This window comes from Macrobrachium rosenbergii, chromosome 55 (genome assembly GCF_040412425.1).
Source record: "Macrobrachium rosenbergii isolate ZJJX-2024 chromosome 55, ASM4041242v1, whole genome shotgun sequence".
Lineage (NCBI taxonomy): Eukaryota > Metazoa > Arthropoda > Malacostraca > Decapoda > Palaemonidae > Macrobrachium > Macrobrachium rosenbergii.
In genome coordinates, this window is record NC_089795.1 from 75,542,205 (window position 1) to 75,554,559 (window position 12,355).

The window sequence follows — 12,355 nt, forward strand, 5'->3', positions numbered from 1 at the left end:
TAATATAATTCCATTTAATATGGCTTATTTTTCCATGGTTTGCATGTATACCCCTCCAATTGCAATTTATTCTTTCCAGTTACTGCTCCTACCAGAAGGCACATTCTTTCCATGTTCTTGGCATTTACTGTTCAATATTCTTGCAGTTACTACACATTCAATACGACTTTATTCCTTCCACATTCTTTAGCTTTTAAAATTCATTCCATAACAATTGATCATTAAACATGTTTTTCATTTATTGACTATACCATATGGCATGTTCGTTTCATTCCTTTCCACATGAGTTTTCCTTTCAATGTGTCGCTCCTTCCATAAGGCCTAATCTTTACACATTTTTTGTATTTAGAGCCCATTCCATATGGCCTTCCGTTACTTCATGCTTCGCTAACGGCCGTAGCCTTGAGAGCCCAAGCCCATAAATATGTAATCAAAGGGAAATAATGTTATATAGGTAGATCCCGGAGATGCAAGCAAATGGTATTTTTTTATTTATTCATACTTCTTGTCTTTTAAGCTCCTTACTTGGAGGTTCCGTCGTTTTAAGTCTGTTTCCCCCACCCCCTTTTCTTTTGGGGGAATGGGTGGGGTGTTGGGGGAGTGGGGGAGGAGTCCCCTTTTGTCGTCTTTATATTTTGAAATTTTTATCATCCACTTCATATTGCACTTACTTATTTTTCCTCCCTCGTTCGTTTTTAAGGAGGTGAGAGAAAGGGCAGTTTGGTTCTTTCCATTTTCTCCTTTTGTTTTTCAACTTTTCTGTCTTCTCTTTTCCTTTTCATCCTCCCATTATATTCCTCTCATACTGTTCTTTATTACTTTATTCCCCTTGATAATTTTTTGGAGGATTTTTCTTTCTTCGTGATGTTAGTTTCTCTATTTGGTTTTCGTATAGTTTAGCCAGATATTCAAACCTTGTTACAGCCTATCAGCTTATGCAGGTAACATTTTTATTGCTAAAGTGACTTCAGCTAAACTTTGTTAAATCGCTGTTCATAATTAACAGCTTTGATTCACCTTAAAACCTGGACCATAAATATCATTAAGTACCACTTCTGTATGCAGGTGCATATTTTTCCACTCTCTTCCTTCACCGTTCGAGAATGAGTTCAGGATTATTAATATCACTCAGATGTCCTTTTCTTCATTCACTATGACAAATATTCTGCAAGAAAGTCAAGAGTTCTTGAAATGGCTGTTGCATTTTCATAGGTCGGGTGAATGTGACCATTAGAAATTGTTTGCATAAAAATTCTCTTGAGTGCTTATCGACAGAGTGTTAAACACTGCATTACCTTCTTTTGTAACTTCCCTGCACCTCTCGCTTGTAATGCTCTTATAGAAATTAGTATCAATTTGATAAGATCTAGGAAAGCGCTATAAGAGTTCAGTCAAAGCGGGCCACAGCTCAACAACCTCTTCACTTCCTAGAAGGCATTCCCAACTTTCAAAAGAACCCGTTTCTCTCAGTGAATAGCTTCATGAAACCAGAACTTCCTTTAACAATGATCTCGCCGGAGCCATTTCATGTCGTGTATACGAGACAGGTGGCGAGAGCCACAGTTTATCTCGACTTCTTATTCAGTTTCGCTTATTGGCATCGATTTTGAGGCGCTCTTCTTCCTGTCAGAGAGAATTCTACGCTTTTTTCCCCGAGAAACATCACACTCGATGAATCACCGCTGCGTTTCCTTTCAAAAACTGAAGACAAGTAGTCTAAGCGTCGAAGGGGAAGAGTGAGGCAAGAATCTAAACAGAAGTCAGACAGATTTTAATAAATTATCCTGTCTCGCTGTTTTGGCTCAAGGGGTTCTCGGAAGTGAGTAGGGGTTGCTCACTTGTGTAACTGATAAAAAGTAGTTAGGTTTAACTGACATGGTGTCAAAATGACGTGGAATAACTTTATACATAAAACATTCCTTGCAAGAAATTTTACTTGTGGGCAGTATACGTATGATTATGAACCTTGTATATATATATATATATATACACACATATATATATAGTGTGTGTGTGAGTGTTTATTTTCATATAAACAGGGATATATAAATGATACTACTACTTGTGTATTCTTGCTAATGTTTGTGCATGTAGTAGTATCATTTATACATACCTGTTTATATGAAAATAAACACGTACACAATATATAATTATATATATATATATATATATATATATATATATATATATATATATATATATATATACTGTATATATATATATATATAATATATATATATATATATATATATATATATATATATATATATATATATATATTGTGTGTGTGTTTATTGTCATACAAACAGGTATATACTCGTATACAAGATACTACTACATGCATAAATATTAGCAAGAATACAAACAATGTACGCAGTCATCATTATCTATATGTATACTCATGTTTTCTTCACAGGAACATTGCAGTTCTTTCGTTAGGGGAAATGGAAACAACCAAACCTTGCCTTAACATTCACGATTCACAGGAGCCCCAGTTAATTAGCCGAAACTCTAACGGTAATTAAATCATACACCATACATTTTGGTAGTAATTAGTTTCCGTCACTTTAAAATACAACGTTAGGGGCAATTAAATGAACTCGATAGCTTTATAAAAAGAAATAACAAAAAAAATGATTTGATGTCATGTCGTCATTAACAAACCCTTCAGCTGATTTACTGTGTGTTTAGATTTTTCCAGATAAGAGTATGTTTGTATAATTACCTGAAATTATAATTTTCCGTACCTGAGCATGAAAATCATTGGGGTATTAAAGGCGATTATGAAAAAACAGACATTAAAATGATTTATTGCTTAATGCTTAATGTACATTTATAAAAAGTATATATTTTAACAAAAGAGCTACATAACATTATAAATAGTCTTTTTTTTAAAGCTAATATAAATAATGCGATGCTCTTCTCTTTCCATAAATCATCTCATTACTTGGATGCGGATGCCGGTTCGATGTCTAATCACGTCTGTCAGTTACTCTACCTTCCTTCTGTTTTTCCTGAGGAAATAAACACACAAGAAGATCGGTACAACCAAGAGAAGGACATCGACTACCACTCCGAACACCATCTTGAGAACAGCTGACGATCTGTTCCACTCCCCAAGAACAGTTCTGCCGAGTATCCTTGAGCTGCCTGGCTTTAAATAAACCAGCAACGACGTTCTTGAGATTTAATGTCCGATGAAAGCGGGAGAATAAATGGAAGCAATTTTGCAATATTATGTCTTCTTACCCGATAATCTGAAACAATGAGTCTATTATTTTCGCGGTTAAGCAGCACAGCAGCCTTTTTCTCGATTATCCGTGAATTTTCAAGACGGTATTGTTCAAAATATCAAGGGTGAAAGCCGAGGAGTTGCCATCCACCTCCAAATTTATCGAGCTAAACCCCTTGGCTCTTGGTGCCCCTGAAGCTTCAAGTGTCTTATCTTTTCACTTTCTTTCTTTAATGTGGTTTAGTTTATCTTGTATTTACCGTTATTCACTTCACACACTCTTCCTTATATTTTCTTTTATGCTATTTACAAAAATGTTTGCACAAATTGGCTTGCTATATATTTTACTAAGTTCTAACCACACTTACATCTATAGATTCCAAACTTACTGGCATTAAAGTTATGAAAATATTCTAAGTCAACAAGGACGGTTTGCACAATAAACAGCACAAATAAATAATTAATCACCTAATGTTGTGTATCCAACAAGAAAAATTAAAAATGAGATTATTTCTCCAGCACTGATACACAAAGGGTGACTTCTTCTCCTCTCCGCTTTGTGTTACACTTCGAATCCTCGGACTGGCGAGCCTCTCGATTCATCACATTAACAATTAAAAGTTCGTGTGTCCCCTCCCTCCGGAATATCCTGTTCAGCTGAACTTCACACTCATCGAGGTGTAGATTTAAAGCTGAATGTTCACCGAGGTGGGTGTTCAATACGCCACTTCGGAATCGATATCTTCCGTTCAAACGCTCGTGGAACAATAGGATCACAGGGAGAGGAAAAGGGGAGAAAAAATGAGTCCTATTGTTACATAACTGGAAGTAAAAAGAGAACAAAAATGTTATTAACATTCCACGTATGCCAGACGAACTGCGTTTTCCTTGCGACTTCATAAGCAAAAACATGCACAAAAAATATTTTTGTACGTAAGCTCATGCAGGTGCCTCATTGCTTTACATACGTTCATTCATTCTTCAATTTTTTACTCCATGCTTTCAACTTTCACTGTAACTTACAGCAGATCACAATAAACATGAGAATTAAATCATTTCGGACATTAATCTGATTTTGTTTCAGAAAAAAAAACATAGCACGGAGGGTTACGAAAAAAACTCAACTACGTACATCACGAAAATTATTTCAGGGTAACGAGTATTAGTTACATTTCTAACTGATAATATTCCCTTTTAAATGACGTGCTACACGTCTTCAACCATCAGATCCTCTACAGAAATCAGAATTAAAAATGCTTTTGATCTGGAAAAAAAAAATCATTATGTTTGACTAAAATTATTATTATTATTATTATTATTATTATTATTATTATTATTATTATTATTATTATTATTATTATTATTATTATTATTATTATTATTATTATTATTATTATTATTATTATTATTATTATTATTATTATTAGCAGTAGCAGTTCTGACTGATAATATTCCCTTTTAAATGACGTGCTACACACATGTTTTCAACCATCAGATCCTCTACAGAATCAGAATTAAAAATGCTTTTGATTTGGAAAAAAAATCATTATGTTTGACTAAAATCATTATTATTATTATTATTATTATTATTATTATTATTATTATTATTATTATAGTAGTAGTAGTAGTAGTAGTAGTAGTAGTAGTAGTAGTATATATGTTGTCTGGAGAAAAATACCCACCGTTGAAATTTGTGTTTCAATCTTCTGACTGTTACATACGCACTTTGACAAACTCTTTATACAGTACACGTGCACATTAGACAGAAAAAAAAAAAAAAATTTCACTCGTGGGTGCTTTTGATAATGCGTATATAACAGGCGAAAAATAGAAACTCTAAACGCACTAATTGGTGCTGTTCTACCATCAACAGGAACGTGATCCTTCGTCCATTTTTTATTATTGTTGCTGTCGCTTTTTTTGTTATTATCAAGAATCAAATGGAAAAACCCTGAAACGCAATAACTTGCAAAGCATGCTTGAAAAGAACAGAATGCCATTGTGGAGAGGGGAAACAGAAGGGAAATGGTAAATATGCAGAGACAGTTCTAACATCAAGTTTGCAAAAATGATTTTCAATTCCTCCCTTTACTTCTCTTTATTCTGAACGGTAGAACTTTGAAAGGTAACAATGAATTATCGTTTGATATTATAGATTGGTATTTTGGCCAAGTTACTATCTGACACAAATCCCTTTTGAAGACCAAAATTTTTTTTACTGCGGTTAAATTTATTAAATTATGTAGGCAAACATTTACAGAATTTTGCGCCTTTCTTTTAAGGATACTACAATGTACCTAAGTCTAATTTGCAGTAAAATATGAAGGGCTAGATGTATATATATATATATATATATATATATATATATATATATATATATATATATATATATATATAATATAATATAATATATATATATATAAAGTTTAATCAATTATGCGTACGAGATTTGCTATACTTACAATTATCAAGACTACAGCTTCACAAAAATTTTCATAGATGCATGCATATTCCAGGCCAATGCTTTAACTAATTATAATTCCTTGGGTGTAAGTTATTCCCAAAAAAGTAAAGCAAATTCGATATATGAATTAATATATATATATATATATATATATATATATATATATATATATATATATATATATATATACACGCACAAATTTAAATACAGAGTAAGCTATATGTATATGCATGTATATTCTACAAAAGTACGGAATATTGTAAATGTCTGGTGGAATAGATGGTTCTCGTTCTTTCTTTCATATATTCATAAAAACTGCACATCTAAAAATACTTTTCTCTCATATTTTGTCTAAAAATGCAAACTTCCGCTCCGAACCCGACCAAAAAAAAGCACCTCTGCATACAATGCCTAGAAACAAATATTTGGCAGCTAAAAGTTTTCTTTTTCGTTTCAAAAATAATGTCTCTCTCTCTCAATCTCTCTCTCTCTCTCTCTCTCTCTCTCTCTCTCTCTCTCTCTCTCTCTCTCTCCTCTCTCTCTCTCTCTCTCAGTGCAGTGCTGTATCTGGAAACGCCTTCTTCAATAAAACTTACAGTTCTCTACCTCTCTCAAACCGTGAGTGCCAAGAAACGCTTTTCTTAATAAGACTTACAGGTCGCATCACTTATCAACAAGTAAAAAAATTCGCCGAAGTTTCTTCGGCGCAATCGAGTTTTCTGTACATCGTATAATCAAGGCCACCGAAAATATATCTAAATTTCGGTGGTCTCTGTATAATGCTGTATGAGCCGCGGCCCATGAAACTTTAACCATTGCCCGGTGGTGGCCTGGCCTATATCGTTGCCAGATGCACGATTATGGCTAAGTTTAATTTTAAATAAAATAAAAACTACTGAGGCTACAGGGCTGCAATTTGGTATGTTTGATGATTGTAGGGTGTATGATCAACATACCAATCAGCAGCCCTCTAGCCTCAGTGTTATCTAAGATCTAAGAGGGGACAGACAAAGTGCGGACGGACAGACGAAGCCGGCACAATAGTTTTCTTTTCAGAAAACTAAGAACGAAAATTCGATGAGACTTACTCATTACATTGTTAAGAAGAAATACATTTAAGCATTCGCAATTAAATGAAGGCCTAAATAAGCACAGGGAGAAGTTCAAACAAATGCTGGGAGAGACGCCTTTGTGGATTGAAACGAAAAAGTAGGAGACAAAAGCTGAATGAAAACTCTAGAAAAAAAAGACAGATGCTAGCACAAAAAAGTGAATGTCACAAAAGCTGTGAAAAATACTTTTGATGAATATGCAGGAAATTATTTACATGAACAGGTTCTTAAGTGTGTAAGTACACTCAGCCACACAGACTCAGGCACAGAAATCTTCCTTGAAACTGGAAGAAAAAACTCAGGTCACTTGTATTCCTTTCATTATTGTGGGATTAATTACGGTACGAGAAGCTCGCGTCTGTAAACTGTAAATCATTACGACATTAAGAATGAATAAAAAATTCACACACGCACATTATATATAGTATATACTGGGATTTATCCCTTTACTTAGGCGTTTAGTTGCGTCTGTCAGCATAAATGGGTATTTGCTTCATGCCCTATTCACTTTTACACAGGTACATTATTTTTATTATCTAACTTTATATATATTCGGGTATGAAAGACGTGTCAATGAAATATATATTTCCTCATAAGAGAGAGAGAGAGAGAGAGAGAGAGAGAGAGAGAGAGAGAGAGAGAGAGAGAAGAGAAATGAAATGCTTTCCTGTTCAAAATGAATGAAAACCTAGGACTGTAAAATAACTACCACTGACAGGGTAGTTATTACACAGCAAAGTTTGTCAGTTATATACCAGAATGGCGATGACAATTCATCAAAACGCAGAAAGTTGGCGAAACCAAAGTTACTAGTGTTTATTGAAATTATCTCCAACACATTCAACTATAAACGAAAAGCGCTTTTCCCTTACATAGGTAAATCTACCGTCGCAATTTTGCAGCGTTTCATTTGCATGTGTTCTCGAGACCAATTCGATGTTATTCCAAGACTCTTGTGATATTGCTCATGAATATCAAGATCCTTAATTTCAATATATCGTAAAAGGACGGTTATGAGTGGTGAAACTCTGTTGCAGTGTTTGCTGAAGTACTGTTGGACGTTTACTTAATCAGAGCAAAGTGCCTGAACCATGACGTATCCACGGAATCATATTTGCCATCCATTAACAATAACGGGAGAAGCTACTTCTTTCGTATCTCTTGCAAAGTATGAAGGAAACAAAAAGCATACAAAAATCAGAAATTAAATTAAATCGCTTTCAGAAGAAATATTACCTACATAACTAACTGTGCATTGCTGACCTAAGCAGTGCATTGTATACCAAGTAGCTAGTCGACTGTGAAGGGTGGCGTCTAGGGAGGAAGAATCCGTCGGGCTTGCAATCTCATCCCACTGTGCTTATAACCGAAAGACTAAGTCGTTCAAGAGAAATCCCCTTTAAAAGGAAAAAGGCATATATATATATATATATATATATATATATATATATATATATATATATATATATATATATATATATAGTGAAATCGTGTCAGGTCATTGCCCTCCAACAGAAACAAGAAGAAAGAAGTAACTTTACACTCAGGTCGCCGTAAACTTTTCAAGTTGAACTCGAAGAACACACAAACATCTCCAGTTTAAGTGCTTTAAAGGTCACGAAAAGACAAACCAGAATGTAAATATAAAAGTCAACAATGTTGCCAAGGGATAAGAGAGAAAGGAACCTTGCTTAAGGCACTCTCTTTGAAATGACTTGAGGTTGGTTAGGTGGTATAACTGAAAGAAACACACTGAGAGCTATGAGTACGTACCTTTCTGTAGTACAGTTTTCTTTACCTTTTTGTAGTTCAGTTTTCTTTGAGAGTAACTATTTGTTTACTTGTTTCTAACTCTTTTTTATTATAATGCTCAAATCTTTTCGGGAATGCTAGTTTCTTAAGAGAGAGAACGACCAGCAAAAGTTAAAGATAACAGGAATTTAAGATTTCCCTGGGGAACAAACAAATGAATTCATATTGACAGAAAGATAAGCATGCATGTATAAAAACGCGTGTGATTTACGCCTGGTTAAAAGTTTACAAAATAAAACATATCATACCGGAAAACCTGGCAGGCAATAACTACGGAGAACAAAAACCGACTCAATCATAAATCGGCGGTTAAGAATAAAGGATAATATTTTCCGTAGAATAATCAAAGTGACAGCAGAAAAATGAAACAATGGATGTGGAATATATACCATATACGGTCAAGTGGAAAAAATATACCAGTAGAAAAAATATTAAAAGTTTTAAAGGTTATTGTAACTTACACAAAACGATCACAAAGAAATCATGACATGGATGATACAAATCAACAGAACTTACAAAAGACACAAAAACGCAAGGCCAAAAATTACAGGCAATCGAAAGCTCATTTACGATTATGCAGCCCAATGATATCTCATTTCCCACTACTTGGGAAGTCGGCGGCAATCGCGCGACCCGCTACGGAAATATAACCCAAGAATTATGGCTCTGCTATAATATTACCCTCCCATAACATGCTATTGGGAGTGGCACACACAATTACAAAAAGGGAGGGCTTTGCAGGAGTATGAAAACAGAAAAAACACGAGATGCATGAATAGAACATTACCGGATTAAATATTGGTTTACCATGACGAGAGGTGTCATGGAAGGATATGAACCGTCTATCATTTGGTGGGATGACTTAGCCGTCAAATAACGTTTGTTTTATTAGCTTAGTAAAGTAAAGTTTTCTCCGTTCCTATTTCAGCAAGTTAAGTAATATACACCTTCCCTTCAACACATTCTGTCTAAAACAAAAAGCTGACTAATATATCATTTAATTAATGTAACAATGAACTGAAATCTCTTGTGGGACGGGAAAAATACCTATGAATAGCTTACTTACGCACTTCAGTATATACGAGAATTATTTAAAGCAAATAACTCAAAGAGAAAGATTTCCTACCAGTCTACAGAAATGAAAAAGAATTTTCCTCTAAAGCTGGATAAAAATAGATTTCTATTCAGCAATAAGGAAAACACACACACACACACACACACACACACACACACACACATATATATATATATATATATATATATATATATATATATATATATATATATATATATATATATATATATATATATATATATATATACATATATATATATATATATATATATATATATATATATATATATATACATACATATATATATATATACACACATACTGTATATATTATTTATATAATATATATATATATATATATATATATATATATATATATATATATATATATATATATATGTATATATATATATATATATATATATATATATATATATATATATATATATATATATATATAACGTGTATTTGATTGTGAGCTTGTGCTTAGAGAGGCAATATGTCTGAGCATAAAATGCAAAGGAAAATGCAATAGAAGTACAAAAGATTCCAAATACAGCGCGAATAGCGAATACGGAGGGAGAGGAGGAAAGGGCAAGAACCCACCTTGACTATAAATTGAATCCCAGGGTCTCCGGGGAACGATAAAAACACCTCGGTTACTGACATTCTGGGGAGGCAAAACAATGAATTATCGTTTATATCGACAGGCAGGAATTGCCGAAATCCAGATAAGGGATATGGAATTATCTACAGTACATGGACCTACACGCACGTCCAGTATCTACGAGGATATCTTTAAATATATATATATATATATATATATATATATATATATATATATATATATATATATATATATATATATATATATATATATATATATATATATATATTATATATTTAATTATATTATATATATATATATAAAATATAATTTTTCCAACCTTAAGGGGTGGCTCTAGAGAAAAGCACAACAATGTTCATTACCATATTGACACTACTTGCTAAATTGTGGATGAACCTTTTGTGAAGTACAACTTACACAACATTAGCTACTTCATAGACCTATACAGAAGGCTTACCAGCAGTGCGTCAAACCCCCTATACAAATTCATCTCTCCAATTCTTTCATATACACATTTTCTCGTGCTTCCTGGATATCATGGCCCTCCCTTCCCAACATGCTTCTTTACAGTCTATCAACCAGTTTTCATGTCTTTCTCCATTCCTTCCCCATAACACAACTGAATCTCCATACTTTTCACTAAGCAATCATCGCCCATTCTTTCCACATGGCCGACCCGTCTCAAGACACTAAGATCAGTCCTTTTACCTACGTTAACCTTTCTAGTTTATCTCAACGGCTTCACGCGTTCTTCTATAATTTTGCTAAGCATTCTCCTTCCAGAAAAGGAGACTTGGCTTAACAATGCCTAATTTGCATAGGCCGATCGAGGATTGATGCGAAGAAGATCTTTACCTCTTGACTTCATATATACCTTAGATTTCTGCACTAATATTAAAGATTGATAACCTTTACTCAACCAAATTATTCCATTTTTCCTCATTAAGCTGACGAAATTCGGCAGTCATTCAGCAACTATCTTCATCTCCTTAAAAGCGAAAAAAAAATAAAAAAATAAAAAAAAATCAGTACCCTGAAACTACACGAAGGTTGATAAATGGGTATTTCGTGTTTGGATCCCTCTGAGACCAGGTAAAATTTAATATTAGCGACGGGGTCTGCTGTTTGACATTTTTATGATGCATAAATAATGGCATTTGTATGCACCAATGGCGTTCTGTATTTTGGGGGGTTATTTATTTTGTTTCTAATACTAATTTTTCTCTTCTACCTCATACAATGATGGCCGTGTCGTATATAGAAAATAGTAGTAAATACAACACTTATAAGCACAAAATAACATTAGGTGGAGTGGTATGAGTAAATTATGTAAAAAGATCATCCAAAAAAATGTAACTGGCCATCCATTTTAAACAGATCAGGACACTTGTTCAGTACCCAACTTGACAACAAAACATTATAGATGAAAGTTTTAGGACCACTCAACATCGAATGGAGGATTCATTAACCGTACCACTAACATCAAAAACCAAATTCAAAGTGGTAATGAAAATTTACGCTTTTCAATTTATGAAGCCGGTAAAATGAAGCTACGAAAGTATTTTACCGTAATTCATATTTCTTTATTATTATCAGTGTTCCTCGATGCAAAAGGATTTTTACCTAATGAATTTATTGCTATTGGAATGTGAGCCGCAGAACAAAAGGAAGTGTAAGTATTCACTGCAATTCTTATTTTTCGCCAATTACACCAGAAAATAAAACTACTTGTGGCGGCTAGAATGGGAGGGGGGTGGGTGGAAGAAGACGGGGTGGTGGGGGCTGGGTAGGAAGAAAAACAAAAAGTTAGAGAAGCACCGGACGAACTGGGAACTATCACAATGAAGTTGCTTCCTATCAAAGACTCAGGCTTTTTTTTTTTTCAACAGAGTTCCAGTGATGGAAAGTTTTAGCGCTGCTAATTGATAGACTATAAAATTTACTGGCGAGAGAGAATAAGGACTGTGTCATTTGCATATGGCGCGTTTTAACAAATTTAACAAACTTCTGGGCAAAACATTTGAGAGAGAGA

The 12,355-nt window shown here is 33.8% G+C and overlaps 1 long non-coding RNA gene across 1 annotated transcript in view; it reads right to left on the reverse strand.

Annotated features, from left to right (window-relative positions):
• Positions 1-2,784: 2,784 nt before the first annotated feature.
• Positions 2,785-12,355, reverse strand: part of LOC136835435 (uncharacterized) — a 154,259-nt gene continuing 144,688 nt past the window's right edge. Inside the window, exon 3 of the long non-coding RNA XR_010852150.1 lies at positions 2,785-4,054. This is a non-coding gene — a long non-coding RNA (uncharacterized lncRNA). The remainder of the gene's footprint in view (positions 4,055-12,355) is intronic.